The sequence below is a fragment of the Microtus pennsylvanicus genome, chromosome 6, assembly GCF_037038515.1.
Source record: "Microtus pennsylvanicus isolate mMicPen1 chromosome 6, mMicPen1.hap1, whole genome shotgun sequence".
Lineage (NCBI taxonomy): Eukaryota > Metazoa > Chordata > Mammalia > Rodentia > Cricetidae > Microtus > Microtus pennsylvanicus.
This window is the reverse complement of record NC_134584.1, coordinates 106,018,709-106,037,529: the sequence shown is the minus strand read 5'-3', so window position 1 is coordinate 106,037,529 and position 18,821 is coordinate 106,018,709.

The window sequence follows — 18,821 nt, the reverse complement described above, 5'->3', positions numbered from 1 at the left end:
CTTCTTCACAAGGAAAACGTGGGCGGGACTCTTCCCTCTTAAGTCTTCGCTTCTAAAGGGGAAACATGCAAGTTTGGATTGATTTGTCACAAGCGGTTTGTAGAAGAAACTGTCTGGCATACCTCGCTCTCTGGAAAGCACCACCTAGGGGCTCAGGCTGGCAGCAGAGATGCTGACAGGGGTGCCGAGGGGGACGCTGAGGGGGATAACAAGAGGATTCTCTCGTTTTATCATTATTTATTTTTGTTTGTGTGTATTTGTATGTGTTCATACACATGTGTCCTGGCACACATGGGGAGGTCAGACCTGCAGGAGTCCGGAGTCCGTTCTCTCCTTCCATCATGTGGGTCCTGGTGATCGAACTCACATCATTGGGCTTGGCACCAAGAATCTTTATCCATTGAGCCATTGGTGTTCTCCCTTCTGATGTATCTGGCTTTGTTGTGACAAAAATCCACTGAGTGTTCCACTCGAGGACGAGCTGTGCTTAGTCTGAGCGTGGGCTCTGCCGTAGCTATTCTGTCCCTCTAATGCTCCTAGAATGTCAACTAAATTGTCCTTGAAGTCAGCGACGTGACAAGCATCCCTCGTTCTATTGATAAAAGCTCCTCCTTTCTCTGATTCACAGAAGGCAGGTCTGTGGAAGAGGATGTGTGTCCCTCCAGTCCCTAGTCCCCTTTCTGCTCTGGCTCCACTGATCCCAGCACTGTCTGTTCATTCACCAGAATCCCACAGCCACCTGTGGGCAACTCCTGCATCCCTACCTCTGATTCTTTCTTTTTTACTCATACTGCGGAACACATAGGTGGTCAGCCATACTCAAAATGCTGAGGGCAAGGGCACAGGCAGGTGAGCCCAGAAAAGGAGATGGAGCTTAGCTTCTCGGAACATGAGGGAGAAGGGAGCCAAGTTCCTACAGGAATGAACAGTCATTGCCGTGGGGCTTTGAGCATCAATTTCTGCTCCCCTGTTACGGTCTTCTGTATGAGTGTCTATTCTTCCTTCATGTAAGTGCAAGGACTTCCCCGGCTTCAGGGAGAGGCCTTGATTGACTGGTGTCCAGCAGCAAGTCCCATCCACCTCACCACAGCAATCAGGTAAAGGCTGGATCAGTCCCAATAAGACCAGAAGGGACTTTTGAATGGGCCTCTTGGGAAGAAATTCCCTGAATCCTAAAAAAAAAAACCTAGAGCAAGGCCTGTTGAGTTTTCTGATGGCCAGGCCAGGATGTGGAACTGGGTTGGGAACACTTTAAGCCCTTGCTGTCTTGAATATGGCCAGGCTGAAGAGGAAGTTTACAGGCAGAGGCAGGCGGCCAGGGAGAATTCCAGAGCAGTGAAGTTTGTTCTGCCTGTGAACCTTGACTGAGACCCTCAATTCCTTCTGGATTCTTTGATTACATGCTTTCTATTGTTTGGGCTCCTTCTGGTTGTTTTTCTATGACTTCTAGTGGAGAAAATGCTGAATGATCTCACTAAAAAGGAACTTTCTTTTGGCTTCTGGGCTGGGACTGGAGCAACCTAAGTCCCCAGGAAGGAGGAGCAGGCAGATGGCTATGCTCTATTCAGGGAAACAGCCTTGTAGCTCCAGCTCAGCAGCGATTAGAAGGAGGCCTCAAGTGAATAACGTCGAAGCGAACAGAGAGAGGAAGCAGGTCTGGGGGCAGGAAGGTTGACCAGAGTTCTCATGGCTAGAGGCTCCCTTAATTAATTAACCTGTCTGCTAAGTGCATAGTAGCGTTCACTTAAATAAATCGGGGAAGTTACCATTTTGAAAGATGTGTGCAGATGGGGGGGGGGGGAGGCGGGCAATTATGCAGGGGAAGTCATTTTCTTGATATTCTCCTGGAAATACGCATGCAGCAGAGAGAGCCGCAGGAGAGACAGGGGAACAGGAGGCCCAAAGAGGCAGAGGACCACTGAATCCTTTGAGGGAACAGCTGAGACGCTATAGGATGCTCCTGGTGGGGACACTGTGTGCGTGTGTGTTCAACTGTTCTCCGCCTTTTAAAAATATAATTTCTTTATTGATTCTTTGGGAATTTCACACCATGTACCCTAATTCCGCTCACCTCCCAGTTCCCCCCATATCCTCTCCTGAAAGAAATTTTAAAAATATCAAAACAAAACAAAACACAGCAAGCAAACAAATAGCACAAGAATAAAACAAAACAACAACAACAACAAAACAAAAATACCTAAGAAACAACTACTTCTTCATCTTTCCCGCCCTCCCAACACCTCTTCATTCATCATGGCGGCACTGGGAGCAGTGTGTCACATAGTTCATTCACCCTTTCGTCCATGCCCCTCCATGGTGGCGGGAGCCTCAGACACCAGCACAGACTCTGACTGCAGTAGTGTCATGGACCCAGACATGGCCCTCAGCTGTCACTCTGGTCTGGATGTCACCATGGCATTGGATAGCAATGCAGGTCACCCGGATGCATGGCCATCGGACACCATCATGGACTCGGGTGACGGACCCTGGGTCCCTGGGTCCCTGGGTCCCTGCGTCCCTGCGTCCCTGCGTCCCTGCGTCCCTGCGTCCCTGCGTCCCTGCGTCCCTGCGTCCCTGCGTCCCTGCGTCCCTGCGTCCCTGCGTCCCTGGGTCCCACCTTATTGAACTCAGCAAGCAATGCTCTTAACCACTGAGCTATCTCTCCTGCCTTTCCCTTCTGTTGTCAGTATAGGGCACAGGACCTCATTGCAGATTGTTGTGAGGCATTATGTCGTTGCCAGGAATCGAACTTGTTACCTTTGGAAGGGCAGCCAATGCTCTTAACCACTGAGCTATCTCTCCAGCTCTTCTTTCTCTAGCCAAAAGAGGTTGCCTTGGCCTTGAGGATCAGAGGATAAGGTTTTCACCTGTTGGCCCAATTGACTGTTGGGTGCTAAGCCTCCAGGGTGCTGTTGTTTAAAGGGCTTCTTACCAGTGACTAGAGGTCCATGTCTCTGTCTCTCTGTCTGTGTGTTTGTGTATTTTAACCTCTAGCCCCTTGCTCGTAGCTCACAAACTGTATGGTAGCACATAGAGTGCAGACAGGCATTGTGTGCTGCTCACCTGGTCTTGATTTAATTTGGGTATTTGGATTTTATCTAAAAACAAGTCCATCTCTTTTACATTTTCCAACTTTGTCACACATAAGCTTTTTAACAAGACCCAATGATTCTCTGAATTTCCTCAGTGTCTGTTGTTATGGCTCCGTTTTCATTTCTGATCTTGTTATTTTGTGTGTTCTCTCTCTTCCTTTTAACTAGTTTGGATAGGGGTTTGTCAATTTTGTTGATTTTACTCAAAGAACTAGCCCTGTTTCCTTCATTGATTCTTTGGATTGTTTTCCTTGTTTCTATTTTGTTGATTTCAACCCTCAACTTGATTTTTCCAGTCTTCTTCTCCTCCTTGGTGAGTCAGCTTCTTCTTCTTCTTCTTCTTCTTCTTCTTCTTCTTCTTCTTCTTCTTCTTCTTCTTCCTCTTCCTCTTCCTCTTCCTCTTCCTCTTCCTCTTCCTCTTCTTCTTCTTCTTCTTCTTCTTCTTCTTCTTCTTCTTCTTCTTTAGAGCTTTTACCTGTGCTGTTAAGTTTCTAATGTGAGTTTTCTCCGTCTTTTTTTAATTTGTGAATTTAGCGCTATGAACTTTTTTATTAGCACTGCTTTCATAGTGTCCTATAAGATTGGGTATTTTGTATCTTTATTTTCATTGAATTTAAGGAAGACTTTAATTTCTTTCTTTATTTCTTCCCTGACCCAGGGGTGGTTCAGTAGTTACCTGTTCAGTTTCCATGAGTTTGTAGGTTTTCTGGGGGTTGAATTGTTGTTATATTCTAACTTTATTCCATGGTGATTCGATAAGACACAGGTAGTTACTAAACTTTTTTTTTTATATCTGTGGAAGTTTGCTTTGTTACCAAGTATGTGATCAATTTCCCTGGGTCCCTGGGTCCCTGGGTCCCTGGGTCCCTGGGTCCCTGGGTCCCTGGGTCCCTGGGCATCCACACAGCCCTCAGTGGCAACAGGAGTTATGGATATCAACTCAGATCCCCGCTGCAGCAGGACCACAGACCCAGACAGGGTCCTCAGCAGCAGCTGGGGTCTGGATGTCACTGTGACCCCAGGTAGCAGCGAAGGCCACCCAGATAAACATGGCCCCAGTGCAGCCCTTGGCACCAACACAGCCCCAGGTGGTGGCCCAGACCCCAGGAATCAGCGTGGCCCTCAATGGTAACAGAAGCCACGAAATCAACACAGACCCTGGCTGCAGTAAGACCAAGAACCCAGATACGGCCCTCAACTGCATCCCTGGTCTGGATGTCACCATGGCATATGCCACTCAGATCTGTACGGCCCCAGCTGCAGTATGACCCTCAGACACAAACAAGGTCACAGGTTGCAGCCCAGACCCCAGGCTTCTGTGTGACCCTTAGCGGCAACATGGGCCATGGACATTAACACAGACCCTGGCTACTGTAGGGCCACAGAGCCAGACATGGCCCTCAGCAGCACTCAGGCCTAGGTGACACCATGGTCCCAGGTGGCTGTTCAGGCCACCCAGACCAGCAACCCTTGGATACCTACATGGCCACAGGCGGCAGCCCAGACATTGGATATCCTTGTGGCCTTTGGTGGCAACATGGGCCATGGATACCACAGACCCATATATAGTCCTTAGCAGCAGCCCAGGGCCTGGATATCACCATGATGTGAGTGGCCAGCAGGCCTCCCATATCCGCCTGCCCCTCACTGCCTTGGCTTCTTCAGTTCTGCCTCGACCCATAGCAATGAACCACTCGGCTTTTCCGTCGCTCCCATTTCTCCACCACACAGTTGCTCATCATAATGGGAGCCACCAGCCCAGGCTATGGATGTCTTCCCACCAGCCCAGGCTATGGATGTCTTGAGGACCCAGGCTGGCATGCAGGTAGCTAGCTAGCACCTACCTGAGTAGGGGGCACGCCACCTTCTTTTTTTTTTTCTTTGCTGGGGGAGGCTTTTGGGGACAGGGTTTCTCTGTGTAACCGCCCTGGCTGTTGTGTAACTTTGTAGACCAGGTTAGTAGCAAACTCAGAGAGATCCACCTGCCTCTGCCTCTTGAGTGCTGGGACTAAAGGCATGCGCCAACACCACACTGCTCTACGTTATTTTTTGAGACAGATCTCTCACTTAATCCGGAGTTGTCCATTTAGCTAGACGAGCTGACCAGCAGGCCCCAGGAGTCCTCTTGTCTCCACGCCTACAGTGAGGGCAGGGTTTTCATGCAGGTCTGAGGACTCACACAGAAGGCACCATATTAATGGAGCCACCTCCCAGCCATGGAGAGACTCCTGAGCCTTAGATTTCATCCGTGGGCTAACTAAAGGGTTTGTTAAGAATGTCTGACTGCTCCCCATGTGTGTGCCGGGCGGTGGTGGCGCACACTTATAATCCCAGCACTTGGGAGGCAGAGGCAGGCAGATCTCTGTGAGTTCCAGGCCAGCCTGGTCTACAGAGTGAGTGCCAGAACTGTTCCCACAGTGAAACCCCGGCTTGAAAAACAAAACAAAACAAAAAAATCTGAATGCTCCCCATGTGTGTTTATAACCCATGCTGACTCTTCCTGCCCCACAGCCAGTGGGGCAGGTCGCTACTGGTATTCCATGCCAGGACTTTTTACACCCTGGGAAAACAGAAGAGAACTTACACTCAGCGGGGAAAGGAACTGTAATATGCTAGAGAGAGCTTTCCACACTCCCCCCCCCCCCCCGTTAGGATCTGCCTGCTGATTCCACGTACCTATGCCCTAAGTGACAGGCGGCACTCGAACTCTGAAGATCAGTTTTGAGGTTGTGAACACTGGACCCAGGTTATTATCCAGCTGTGAGCAATCTGAACCATTGTTAGGACTATTTCCGCATAGTTATAAATATTTGAGGATATTAAGCTCCCAGGTTACGCACTGAGGCTATTATTTGAGCAACGGTTGGCTGCTGAGCAGAAAATGCAAACAACTTTCCATTCCTCCCCCTGGTGCACTTACAATACTTTATGGGATTCAAAAGAAAGAAAGGAAGAAAGAAAAGAAAAAACCCACACCACAACAACCTGGAAACTAAGTCAGTTGCTAATATTTCTAAATAGCTTTAAATACGAAAAGGAATGTGACCACTTTAGTTAATTGTGGTAGGGTTGCAATGCATTTTTCTTTGAGGGTTAGGAAAGCAATTACCATCAAACTACCTACTTGTGCCTCCATCGTGATAAAATGTTCCCTCTAATGGGATCCACACGCCAAACAGTGGGTCCTTGCAGCCAGCACTCAGTGCTTCCGGAAGTGTTCTCACATGGGGGCGCTTTGGCACGCAGTCAGAGCTGTGACTAACTCTAAGCACCTGTCATGGTGCAGGGGATTCCTAACAGGAAATGGGTCCTTCCAAACAGAGGCTGGTAACTAGGGTACCATGGAGAGCCAGGCTGCTCTACCTCTGCCTGGTGGTCCACGTGGTACTCGGAGAGACTGTCCGGACTCCGGTCCTCGTCATCTCAAACTGTCCTCACTCCCTCCAGTCCTGGGAATCAGAGGACTTCTATCGTAGACACAGTCTCAGTGTGTCAGCTCCTGCCGTCTACTCTGAAGCTGCTTGGCCACAGCTTCCACAGTTTCGTGAGGGTGACTCCTCATTCTCCACCCTCCTCCTGCACTGTCTCTGCAGGCCGCTGTTCTGTGCTTTAGAGCATCATGAAAACAGCTTTTGGGGTTCTTCATACTGTTCTCCCTTGGGAGCCCTTAATTCTGGGCCTCTGCTTGTCTCCTCTCCCATCAAAGGTCTGCCTTCATCTTGAGTAATTGTTGCTGTGAGTTAGTCACACAGGTCACAATCCTCTCTGTTCCCGCCCACATCCAGACGACCTGGCATAGTCACGGCCACTAGAGTGACATCCTTACCCCACCAAAGCACCTTCTGTCTGCTTCATTCTCTATCACGTCTACAGCTCAGCATTTTGTGGCTCCCTCTCAGCATCTGCATCCCCACTTCCATTCCTCACGGCATCACCATCTAAGGCCTCTTGCCTACTGCCCCCCAACTAGCTGGCTCAGTTGGAATCCTGGCACCAGCTTCCTCTATATCCAAACATCAGACCCCAGTTCCTAGGGCTGCAGTGAGATACAGGGACATTGGTTAATACAAAAAAAAGTCAGGACTTTATTTACTGCATCAATCCCAGTGTCCCCACAGAGGACAGCAAGAAAGAGGTTTCTCTTGGGATGCAATCTTGCTTCCAGCTGTTAAGGCCTGTCGTATATAAGGCATATAAGCTTACCCTGACAAGGAACCAGCACTGTTTTGAAAGCCCAAAGTTTCAAAGATGGGACAAAACAGAGCTCCATCTTAGAAGGTTGTGCTTTTCATAAGAGCGTCCAACCGCCCTGCCTGGCTCCTTTTTCGCCCATCATGCTTAGGGAGGTAAAGGTGCATAAATAGGATATAGGATCCAGGCAGTCCAGGTGAACCAGGTGGATCCAGAATTCTCTGCCCAGCGCCCACTGGCTGTCACGACGAAGACAGCGCCGGCCCTGCGCGCCCCCTGGAGGCTGTGAGGAGCACAGCAGGAGAGCAGCCTTGACCTGGGAGGGCCCTGGCGTTAACTCCTGCAGGGCATCTAGGAGGATGACCGCCATAAAAATGGGCAAGGACAGAGAAGAAACGTTTGGCATGAAAACAAATGCCCAATGAAACTTCAAGCAGACGTTTTCACAAGCAGGATCTGTCACAAGCCCTCACAAGCATCAACTCTTTAAATCTCTTAACACTAGTAGGGAGGGGGCGGTCCTTCTGAGCCTACAGATAATAAAGGGAAACGCCCGCAGGCAAAACGACCTGTCCGTGACCACACACTAAGCATCAGAACCAGAATGTGATCCAGCCCTGAGAACTAGACTCTATAGCCTTATTTGAGAGAGTAATGTGAATTCATCCTTCCCATAGCCTTGGGCCAAGCAAGATTCTGCATGGCCTCATACTTATTCCTTTCTTGGGTCCTTGCTATCTTGATAGCTCTTGATGGAAGCTGGAATTTGAAGAGAGCTCCCAGTGTGTTGGCTCTGAGTAAGACAGCCTGGCCTCAGTCTAAGGCGGTCGTTCTCAACCTTCCTAATGCCACAGCCCTTGAACACAGTTCCTTGTGATGTGGTGACCCCCAACTATAAGATTATTTTTGTTGCTAATTGATAACTGTAATTTCGCTACTGTTATGAATCGTAATGTAAATATCTGCATTTTCCGATGGTCTTAGGTGACTTCTGTGGAAGAGTCATTCGACCCCCCAGAAGGGACACTACTCACAGGTTGAGAACCGCTGATCTAAGGTCTGTGTGCCTTTCGTTTACTCCAGGAACAAAAGCAAGGTGGGAGAAGGGTCATGGGAATGTAACTCCAAGGGAAGGGGACTCCGCGGGAAGGTAACTCTGCAAGAAGGTGAGCCTGGTTCTTCCCCAGTATGGGCCACCTTCCAGAGGCTATTCCCTTCCCCCACTAGTTTGGTCTCACCAGGCTCCTGAGACTAGATAAGTCACCCTCTGAAAACAGCCAGCTGGTCTCAGAACTCTCCTGTGTTTAGTGCTGACTGTCTGTTGATTCTGTCTTCTGCTGGGTTCCTCCATTTCCTGTTTAGGCCTTCTTACTCAGGAGTGTGCTTGTTTGCTGAATGAACCTAAGCTAGAGAAAGCCTGGAACAGGAACCAGGCGGGCGAGGGTGAGGGCCCCAAGGTCTCTCTCTTTCTCTCACTGTGTGTGTGTGTGTGCGCGCGCTTGTGTGTGTGCGTGCGTGCGTTTGTGTGTGCTTATTCTCTCCAGCCAACAACCATTTTGGCCCCTCTACTCGAAGGATCTTTTTCATGTCCTGAAGTTTCTGTTTCTTGCTACTCAGCACATTGCAGTCTGAACATCTTGTGGCTCTGTCCTTGCTGCAGTTCATGCTCAGCCACCTGGTCTCAGGAGGTCATCTTGTTCTAAGCCAGAACATATCCTCTGTCTCTGGGGCCCTGGTCCCCAAGAAGGAAGAGCACTAACAAGGCTGGCACGATCCCTCAGCAATCTGTGGGTGATGCGAGCCTCTCTCTCAGAGCATCCGACACAGCCCCGGATTATTTCCCCCCTCATTGACTCATTCTTGCATTTTATTTGCTGACCTTTGTTACCGTTGCCTAGATACCTTTTTGGGTTCTTGAGTTTCTCTTAGAGACCCAGCCTGGTGCCCTGAGGAGGCAAGCTTGATGGAAGAGTTATACACAGTTAAACAAACAATAATCACTTCCTTCTCCCTCTTTAGTCTCATCTTTCATTGAGAAACCAAGAGGAGAGGCGTATTTAATAAATGCCATCCATAGATCAGATAAGCACTCTCTGAATACTGTATTTCTTCCAGAAACAGTGTCTCTCCTGCCCTCACCGAAGACCATGTGGTCAAGAGGAAATTGAATAAAGCCCTTTAATCAGCCGCGGTAGCATTCGAATCATTTAATTTAGGGTCTGACAACCACAAATTACTCTATTTTTCAGGCCAATTTTAGTCAACCAGGAGAACTGGCCCCAGTCAACTCAAGTTTAATAAATACCTAATGGTGGCAGTTTCAGGGGAAGGTTTTGCTGGGGCTTTTTTGAGGATAAACAAAGCTGAACTCCCACTGTATGCAGACCCACCGTGAGTTCTTGGATAGGCTCCCTCCTGGGCTCCCTGTGGCTGAGCGTGAGCCCTGAGGGTATTGAGAACCAGCGCTCGGGCAGCTTAGTGAGCTACAGCCTCTGCCCCTGGTGCTTTTTATTCCTGGCCCTGAGTTCTTGTGGCCAGGAAAACAAGTCACATCAAATTAGATGCAGACAGGCATGGCCTCTGGCATGCCACAGTCTTTTCAGAACCTTCTGGAAACAGAGAAAGAGAGAGAGAGAGAGAGAGAGAGAGAGGTTTCTGAGTCAGAACAAGGTCCACTGGACCCCAAAGATGGCTGCTACCACAATGCCGGTAAGAGGCAAAAGGCAAAATCCCACCTTCAAAATCAGGTCAACATACAGCATGAACCCCCAGAAGATACCTCCCCTAACTACCGGGCAGAGATGGGTGAACAAGGAAGAACCCACAGGGTCTTATTCTCCCCTCACTGTAAATGACAGTCTGTACCACCAGAGACCTTCTTTAAAACTGGCTCGCCCATTTTTCTCTATCAGTGCAAAGTATTTAGATCCTTGGGTCTGTTTTCTGCTGCCGTAACAGATTCGCTGAGAGTGAGTAGCTTATACAACATAAAGGTTCTGTGATGAGCTTCTGGGGCTTGAAGGTACTTCTTGACGTGGAAGGGCTGCCTCTCAAGGTTTCCCTTACTGGTGGAGACTATTTGCAGATCTCCTAAGTGGTACGTGGTATTACATAGCAAAACGATGCAACAGGGGTCAAAGCCAAATTTATTTAGCAGCTGCCTCTCAGAATAACCTATTACCCATTAGCGCAATCCTTCATGACATGACCCAAGTTTGATCTCCGGAACTCACATGACAGGATGGGAGAACTAACTCTCGAGAGTTCCTCTGATCTCCACACACACCCTGGCTTGTAACACACATCATATGCACACACACCATGACTTGTAACACACAGAGACATAATTACACACAGACACACACGCGCACACAAACACATGCACACCCCCACCCCCACCATGGTTTGTAACACATGCACAGACACACACTATGACTTGTAACTGTAACACACAAACACACACTAACATACAGACACACACCCCATGGCATAACACACACATAACCCCCCCACATATCATGGCTTGTAACATACATATACCCCCACACACCAAAGCTTATAATGCATACACACACACAGGCACACACAGACACATTTACCACAGTTTGTAACACACAGAGACACATACACACAAACACACACACTATGGCTTGTAACACACAGACACATACACACACAAACACACATACCATGACTTATAACATACACAGAGAGCGAGAGAAACACACAGACGTATATTTTTTAAATAAAATATAATAATAATCTTTACTATTTATAAATAAAACATATCTTTTTAAAGAGGAATCTGGTACATCTAGGAAGCTATAAACATGACATCCATTGTTTTAGTCTTGGTGAGGGATGTGTTACTGCACAAACAGAGCTCTCAACGGTGGAGTTTACCGAGAGCAGGATGTCACACAAGCATACCAGGGAATCTCCAGGAGAAAACCAGCTGTGAAATCCCTGTCCATCTCCTGGGAACTGTCCAGCCACAGGCAGTGTCTCCCCAACACTGGACCTGGCGCCGTTCACTTGTCTCGGGCTCTGCAGATGGAGGCTTGCTTCTTTTTCCGCTCTAGAGACGGAGTTCCTGCCAAGAGGCTCTGGGTCATCAGTATCTGCTTGTGATGCTTAACCCAGTCAGTTCAAGAGCCTCCATCAACGAAGGAGACCCCCTACTCTTGGCTCCAGCATGAGTGACTGGGGAGACAGGGCGAATCCGTACAGCCTAGTCAAAGTCTGGTCAGGCATTACAGACACGTGGCGGGAGGCTCCACCCAGAACCACCTTGGCAGTGCTGGTGCTGAATGTGAAGTGTCCCCTCAGGGGGACATTTGGACCCTTGTTCCCCAGCTCGTGGCACCATTTAGAAGGTTGTCTCTTTGGTGGTGGCTCTTGGTTGGGTTAAGCCTTGTGAGCAGACTCAGTGCACCAGAACCTCTTGGCAGGAGCGCCATTTCCAGAGGGGAATAAGAAGGAAGTCTCTACCTGCGGAGTCAGGCCGTGGATGCTCTGTGGAGGAAGTGGGTTGCTGGGGACAGGCCTCAAGGTTTTATTTCCTGGGAGATATGACAATCTGTCTCTCTGTGTATCTCTCTCTCTCTCTCTCTCTCTCTCTCTCTCTCTCTCTCTCTCATTACATTTTGGTAATGACACAGGGTCTCACTATATACCCCTGATTGGCTTGGAACTCACTGAGGTCCGTCTACCCCTGCCTCCTGGGTGCTGGGATCCTGCCTACACTTTGCTCCCACCAAGACGGGAGGGTGTGAAGAGCTCCAGCTGCACACTGCTGCCACCATGGGGCTGTCTGCTGCCATGCCTCCCCCTCATTTTGTTCAATTTAATTCACATTGCTATTAAAAAAAGTGGGACCCCCAGAAAAAAAAGAGATGGGAACAAGAGGGGCTCTTAAGAGACAGTCAGGTCATGAGGGCTCTGCCCTCATCTTTACATTAACCCATTCACGGATTCATAGTTAATAAATGATTGTGAGACTTCTTCTGCTAGGGAAGTTTGTTTTCGAACCTTCTGTGCATCCCTCTTGCGGTGGGATACCCTCCAGAAGTCTGGAGACAGTCCCCACCAGCAAAGCAAGAGAGACCTCAGCAGATTCAATTCTTCAACTTTGCACCGTGGAGCCTTCAATCTGCAAAACAAAATAAACCGTTTTTCCCCTTAAACTGCATCTCGTCCTATGCTTGGTCAGAGTTACAGGGGAGGGGGCAGTAGAGCCAGGCAGGGTGTTTCTGTCCTGCCACCCTAGCACTTACAAGGCTGAGGGAGGAAGATCTTAAGCCAACTAGGGTTATTCCGTAAGCTCAAGGCTGGCCCGGATAGTGAGATGTTCTCTCAATAAAATAAAAGCTGCCACAGGGTGATGATGATGGTGGTGGTAATTGGGGTGGAGCTATGTTTAATGGGGATGTGTCTCCATGGCAGAGAGAAAAACTCACATAGCATTACGGAGGGCCATGTACCACAACACAGCAAATAAGTAAAAAATGAAAATTGTAAAATTGGAAGTGGTGATGGGGACTCAAGGGAAGGTGGCTGATTGCACCCCCACCTCACTAGCCACCCTTCTGGCTACCTGAACCCTCAGCCTAGGCCAGGCCTAACTTTCCCAGTGAACCTTGGTTATGCCTTGTATTTTTATGTGCCCTTGAACCCCCTCCTCCATGTCTGAGCCTCGGACATGAAACACTCGTAAGATGTAAGTGAGCTAATACATGCATCTTACAAACTACTTGGGCAGCAGTATCTCCTCCAACCACGATGCAACCAGAGATCAAAGAAAGCACAGGCAAATGCAGGCTGGAGCTTCAATTTTGTTCTAAAAATAAATAAATTAATAAATATCCTTGAAATGGACACAAGAATAAAGTATATTTTGTTAAATAGAAAATTAAAGTGGGTGTAGGGGTACACGCCTTTAATCCCAGCACTCAGGAGGCAGAGGCAGGCGGGTCTCTGTGAGTTCAAGACCAGCCTGGGCTACACAGAGAATTCTAAGTCAGCCAATGCTACATAGAAAGAGAAAAAAAAGACAAAATTTTAAATATGATCATATATGTGAAAGTCTCTAAATATGACTCATAGCCAGATTGTGGTGGCCCACACCTTTAATCCCAGCACTCGGTAGGCAGAGGCCGGCAGATCTCTGAGTTTGAGGCCAGCCTGCTCTGTAGAACGAGTTCCAGACAGCCAGGGATACACAGAGAAATCCTGTCTCAAAAAACAAAAGTATGACTCGTAAAACATGACTACAAAGTACTTTATCTGTGTCCCCTTTGCCTTTTGTAAATTTTTATTTGTTTATTTGTTTTGCCAGCATATATGTCTATATACGAGGTGTGTCCCTCGTACTTTAAGGCCTTCAGAGGGGCTTCAGATCCCACAGGATCACTGGGGCTGGGGAGACAGATAGATGGTTGTGAACCTCCGTGTGGATGATGGGAATTAAACCTGGGCCTTCTGTAAGAACAGCCAGTGCACTTAACCACGGAACTGACTTTCCAGCTACCCTCTTTGTCCTAGAAATCCGCTCCATGGTTGCTAGAGATGTTCCTCACGTAGTGCTTGCCCAGCATGCAGAGTCCTGGGTTCTGTTCCCAGCACCACAGGCGCTGGAAGTGGAGGTGAATGCCTGTTCCTGGCACTCAGGAGGTAGAAATGGGAAGATTAGAAGTTCAAAGCCATTTCAGTTATGCAGCGAGTATGAAACCAGCCTGGGCTACATAAGACACTATCAGCAAAATAATAAAGCACCCCCACTTTCTTCCCTGTGCCTTGAGTCTATGTAGGCAAGCTCTGTTATGACTCTTCTTTGCCCCACGGCAATGCCCTCGGTTTCTTTCTGCTGCTGTCTTTTTCTCCTGCCAGAGCTTTTGCTGTGTGTGTGTGTGTGTGTGTGTGTGTGTGTGTGTGTGTGTGTGTGTGTGTTGTATTTGCTGTGCTTATTTGTTTGCTAAGTCAAAGTCTTGTAGCTCATACGGCTCTCAAACTTGCTCCCTTCCGATGTCCAGCTCCCAAGTGTTGGGCTTGCAGGTGTAAGTCACCATAGCAGGCCAGCAAGATTTTTGCTCGACTCTAACTTGACTTCATGTTGGTTCCCTCATGCCAGTGGCCACTTTTGATCTTGGCACACAGTCACATCCCAGTGTGGCTATCTTCCTTGCTGGACCATGGAGGTTTACTGTCTTCTGATGTTGAGATTCTCTGGTATGAACTGTCCCAGCTCCACTACATCCTTAACATTCCCGGAAACATGGATGGACCCTACCCATCGATCCAATCGTCCCTTTCCCTGAGTTTGAGGGAACGGCATATGCTTTGCCAAGGTTGGGATTCACAGCACCCACTTTCCAGATACACTCAGAGCCCGGCACTCTGCAGATGCAGCTCCCAGGGCTGACCTGACCTCCTAGGGCCCAGGTGGGATCGATGCTGCTCCTGAGCCTCCCCCAAGAGACACAATGAGAGGTCAAACGAGGAGTCTGCTCTCTCTACGCCATCAATTTCTGGTCTTTCCCAAAGGTCTCTGGGAGAATAAAGATCTGTGTCCTAACGTGAGGAGAATGAGAAGGAAGAAGGTGTCCAGTCCGCTAAGGAATGCGGCTGGTGTGGCAGTAGCTCAAGCAGGCGCCCGACAACGCCCCCTTCTGCTGCCCTGCTGGCTGTTTTGTCCCTTTAAAGGTTGATTAAACCTATTCAGAGAATGATTTTGGTGTCCTTTTGTCTGGGTGACTAAAGGATCCCAGAACTGCTTGATCTGGAGGCAAAATAAAAGCAATGTTCTAGGCAGGCCAGATGGCTCAGTGGGTAAAGGTTCTTGCTGTCGAGCCTGACGAGCTCATTCAATCCCTAGGACCCACAAAAGGAGAGAGGCGATCCCCACAAGTTATCTTCTGACCTCTGTGGCATGTGTGTGACCTCACCCACCCACAAACTAACGAAATAAGTGTAATAAAATTAAAAAGAAAACAACCATGTTCCAGGAAGCAGAAGAGGAGTCTGGAGAAAGGGAAGGGCAATGGGTGTGGTGGAGAAAGGAGGACCCTGAAGTCAAAGTCAGCTTTGGAAGAAACTCGGGGCTCAAATGTATACTAGACTCTCTGTCCCCAAAGGGGAGGGGTCTGGATTCTGTTCTCAGTGTGGCCCAGGGGAAAACAGACGGTCTTAGGAGAGAAAGCAATGCCAAGGGAAATATCCACACCAGCAAACCTCTCTCAGATGATTAAATGGCAGTGGATAAATTTAACTAAACGTGAGTAATGGGGACACAGAGGGGAAGTGAAGAGAAATCGAATATTTTAGCAACATAAGGAAATGAGAAGAAAATGACTTTGCAACAAAATGTCAAACTTCTGTGCCTGGAGGAGATGTAATCTGGTCATTGCAAGCTCAGGGGAGCGGGGGAGTCTGTGGTTATTTCAAGTAAATCTTAATTCACTTTAGTAACATATGGCTAAATCCCTGCAGGGCCATGTCCTGGAACAGAACCAGAGTCAGGGAGAGGCATCATTGTGAGCAAGGGTGTTTCTTGTTCGTTTTTTTAAAAAATATTATATTTATTTATTATATATACAATATTCTGTGTGTATGCCTGCAGGCCAGAAGAGGGCATCAGATCTCATTTTTAGACGGTTGTGAGCCACCATGTGGTTCTGGGAATTGACCTCAGGACCTTTGGAAGAGCAAACAATGCTCTTAACCACTGAGCCATCTCTCCAGCCCCTCTTGTTCGTTTTTTTAAAGTTGTGCTTCATCCATCCATCCATCCATCCATCCATCCAACAGACCATTGATTTGATTGAGAAAAGCCAGCCCATCCTCTCACCGTCTACAAGAGATCCTAAACAGCTGAAAAGACAGAGATACATGAATAGGAAGTGGCAATGTAGAACTATATCCTAACATGTTGGTTCACGGCACTGATATGTGATTGAAGGGAGGGTCGTGGGATGGTACCAGAAAGGCTTAAACATCAAGCTGGACCTTAAAGGATGAATAAGTTCACCAGATAGGCAAGTAAGCCAGGAACAGTTCACATAGAAGGGACAACATGTGACGAGGAGGGGGAGTACCATCTGCAATATTGGGGTGCCTGCTACAATCATAGGGCTGGGAGAGAGTGGCCAGGAAAAGGAGATAGGATGAGATGAGGGTAAGGCCGGGGAGGAGATTCAGGACCAGTGACCACTAATGAGGGAGAGAATTTTCAGGAAGGAAGAGGCTAAAGACAAGACCTCCTGCAATCCACCCAGTGCCCAACTTGAGACTCAGCATTGAAGATGCAACTCAGATAATCACTTCTCTCAAAAAGTCTTTCTGCCTGGCTCAAGCGGATTACCCGCCTCCCATCAGTGTCCCCACCTGCTCCATCGCCAGCCTTGTCACCCGCATCCCAGTCCCATACTGAGCTGACTTAGCAGTATGCCTGTCTACCTCCTAATCAAGCCCGCAACACCCAGCTCTAACCATACTGTGAGACCAAAACAGGAACGATGGGCCTTGCAGGTTAAGAGTTCTGTTTGCAGTTCAGAATGAGTTCCTGTTTGTCCTGTGTTAACTCCTCACAAGCTAAGGTTTCTATTTGTAATCAAGAATAAGTTCCTGGGGGCTGGAGAGATGGCTCAGTGGGAAAGAGCACTGGCTGCTCTTCCAGAGACCCTGGGTTCAATTGCCAGCACTCACATACATAGCAGTTCACAACTGTCTAACTCAAGTCCAGGGGATCTGACACTGTCACACAGGCATGCATGCCGGCAAAATACCAATAAATAAATAAATCATTTAAAAAAACAAAAGAATAAGTTCCTGTTTCTTAGAAACCTACACTAAACTTGTGACCCCATGCATAGCCCTATCCTGTTCCTTCCCTTTCGTTGTATCTTTCTAACAATGTATAACAGTCAACTCTCTCCCACTGTGAACCTCTTATCTCGTCTATGAAAAGGACCTCAGGAGGCCACAGCGGACAGGGCTGCTCTCTCAAATCCCAACTTAGAGCGAGATGACCGGCTGACCCCCAAATACAGCTTGTTTTAATTGAACAGTCATGGATTTGGTTTTTTTCTCCCCTTGATTCTCAAGTTTGACAGATGCCCTCCATGTGGTTTCCTGGATCCACTCCTATGGGATCTTCTCCCAAAGATGAATAAGGTATTCTGGAAAAGTACTTTTTGGAGTCTAAGACCTGAATTTAGGTTTCCTAGAGGCATCTAGCAGAAGGAAGGGTGGTTTCCAGAGAGACTCTGTGTCTTCAGTGATACTTACATCCTTCCTAAATTGCCATACTCTGGGGGCTGGAAAGATGGCTCAAAGGTTTTGAATTCCATTCTCAGCAATTACATGGTGACTCATAACCATATGTAATGAACTCTGGTGCCCTCTTCTGACCTGCAGGTATACATGCAAGCAGGACACTGTATACATAATAAATAAATCTTTAAAAAAAAAATCCCAGAATGGAAGAGGAAGATGCCTAGAGTCTTTGCTTTCTTAACAAAGCAAGAAACCTGACCCCAGATGGAGAAACCAAACACCTGGAAGGTTGGAATAGGAGGAGCCTGGAGCCATTGCTCAAGGCAGTGAGTGACAGGAGGTATAGGGACCTAGTTACCAGAGCCACCTCTTTGAACAGAGAAATGAGAACAACCCATCCTGCGAAGCCCTCAGATGTCCACCAGGGGGCAAAAGAGCTTACACCAGCCCCTGGGTTACCACGGTAATGCTGCCTTTCCCCCAAGACATTGGCCCAGAAGAATGCCAGAGGCATGGCAGGCAGCTGGGACATTTCACTCCCAGGCAACCTGTGAGTCCAGGCCAAAAATCAGGCAGGAACAAAGGCACCAGCTGACTTCCCTCCATGACCTCATAGCCTGCCACATCTTCATGGCAGGTATGAGAGGAAAATAAAAGGGGGTTTTCCATCAGTCAGACCAACTCCTTCATTATACAGATGAGACAGAAACTCAGAAAGAGAGAATCACTTGGTGAAGACCACACAGCACCAGGACTGGGAATAGAGCTGAAGAGAAAGGAAGGAAATCAAGCCAGTATAGTGGCCCATGCCTGTCACCCCAGGGCTCAGAAGGTGGAGGCAGGAGCACTCAGAGCTCAGAGTGATTCGCTGCTACATATATGTACAGTTGGAGGCCAGCCTGGGCCACAGGATACTACCTCAAAAACAAAGACCCAGGCAGTGGTGGTGCACACCTCTAGTCCCAGCAGAAGCAGAGGCTGGTAGATCTCTGTGTGTTCAAGGCAAGCCTGGCCTACTTAGATCCAGGACAGCCAGGCATGTAGAGAAACTCTGACTAAAAACAAACAAACAAAAACACGAAGGACAAAGTCTCGTTTAAAATGTGGTTTTTTGTTTGTTTTTGTTTTGTTTTGTTTTTTTGGATTTTCGAGACAGGGTTTCTCCATAGCTTTTTGGTTCCTGTCCTGGAACTAGCTCTTCTAGACCAGGCTGGCCTCAAACTCACAGAGATCCGCCTGCCTCTGCCTCCCGACTGCTGGGATTAA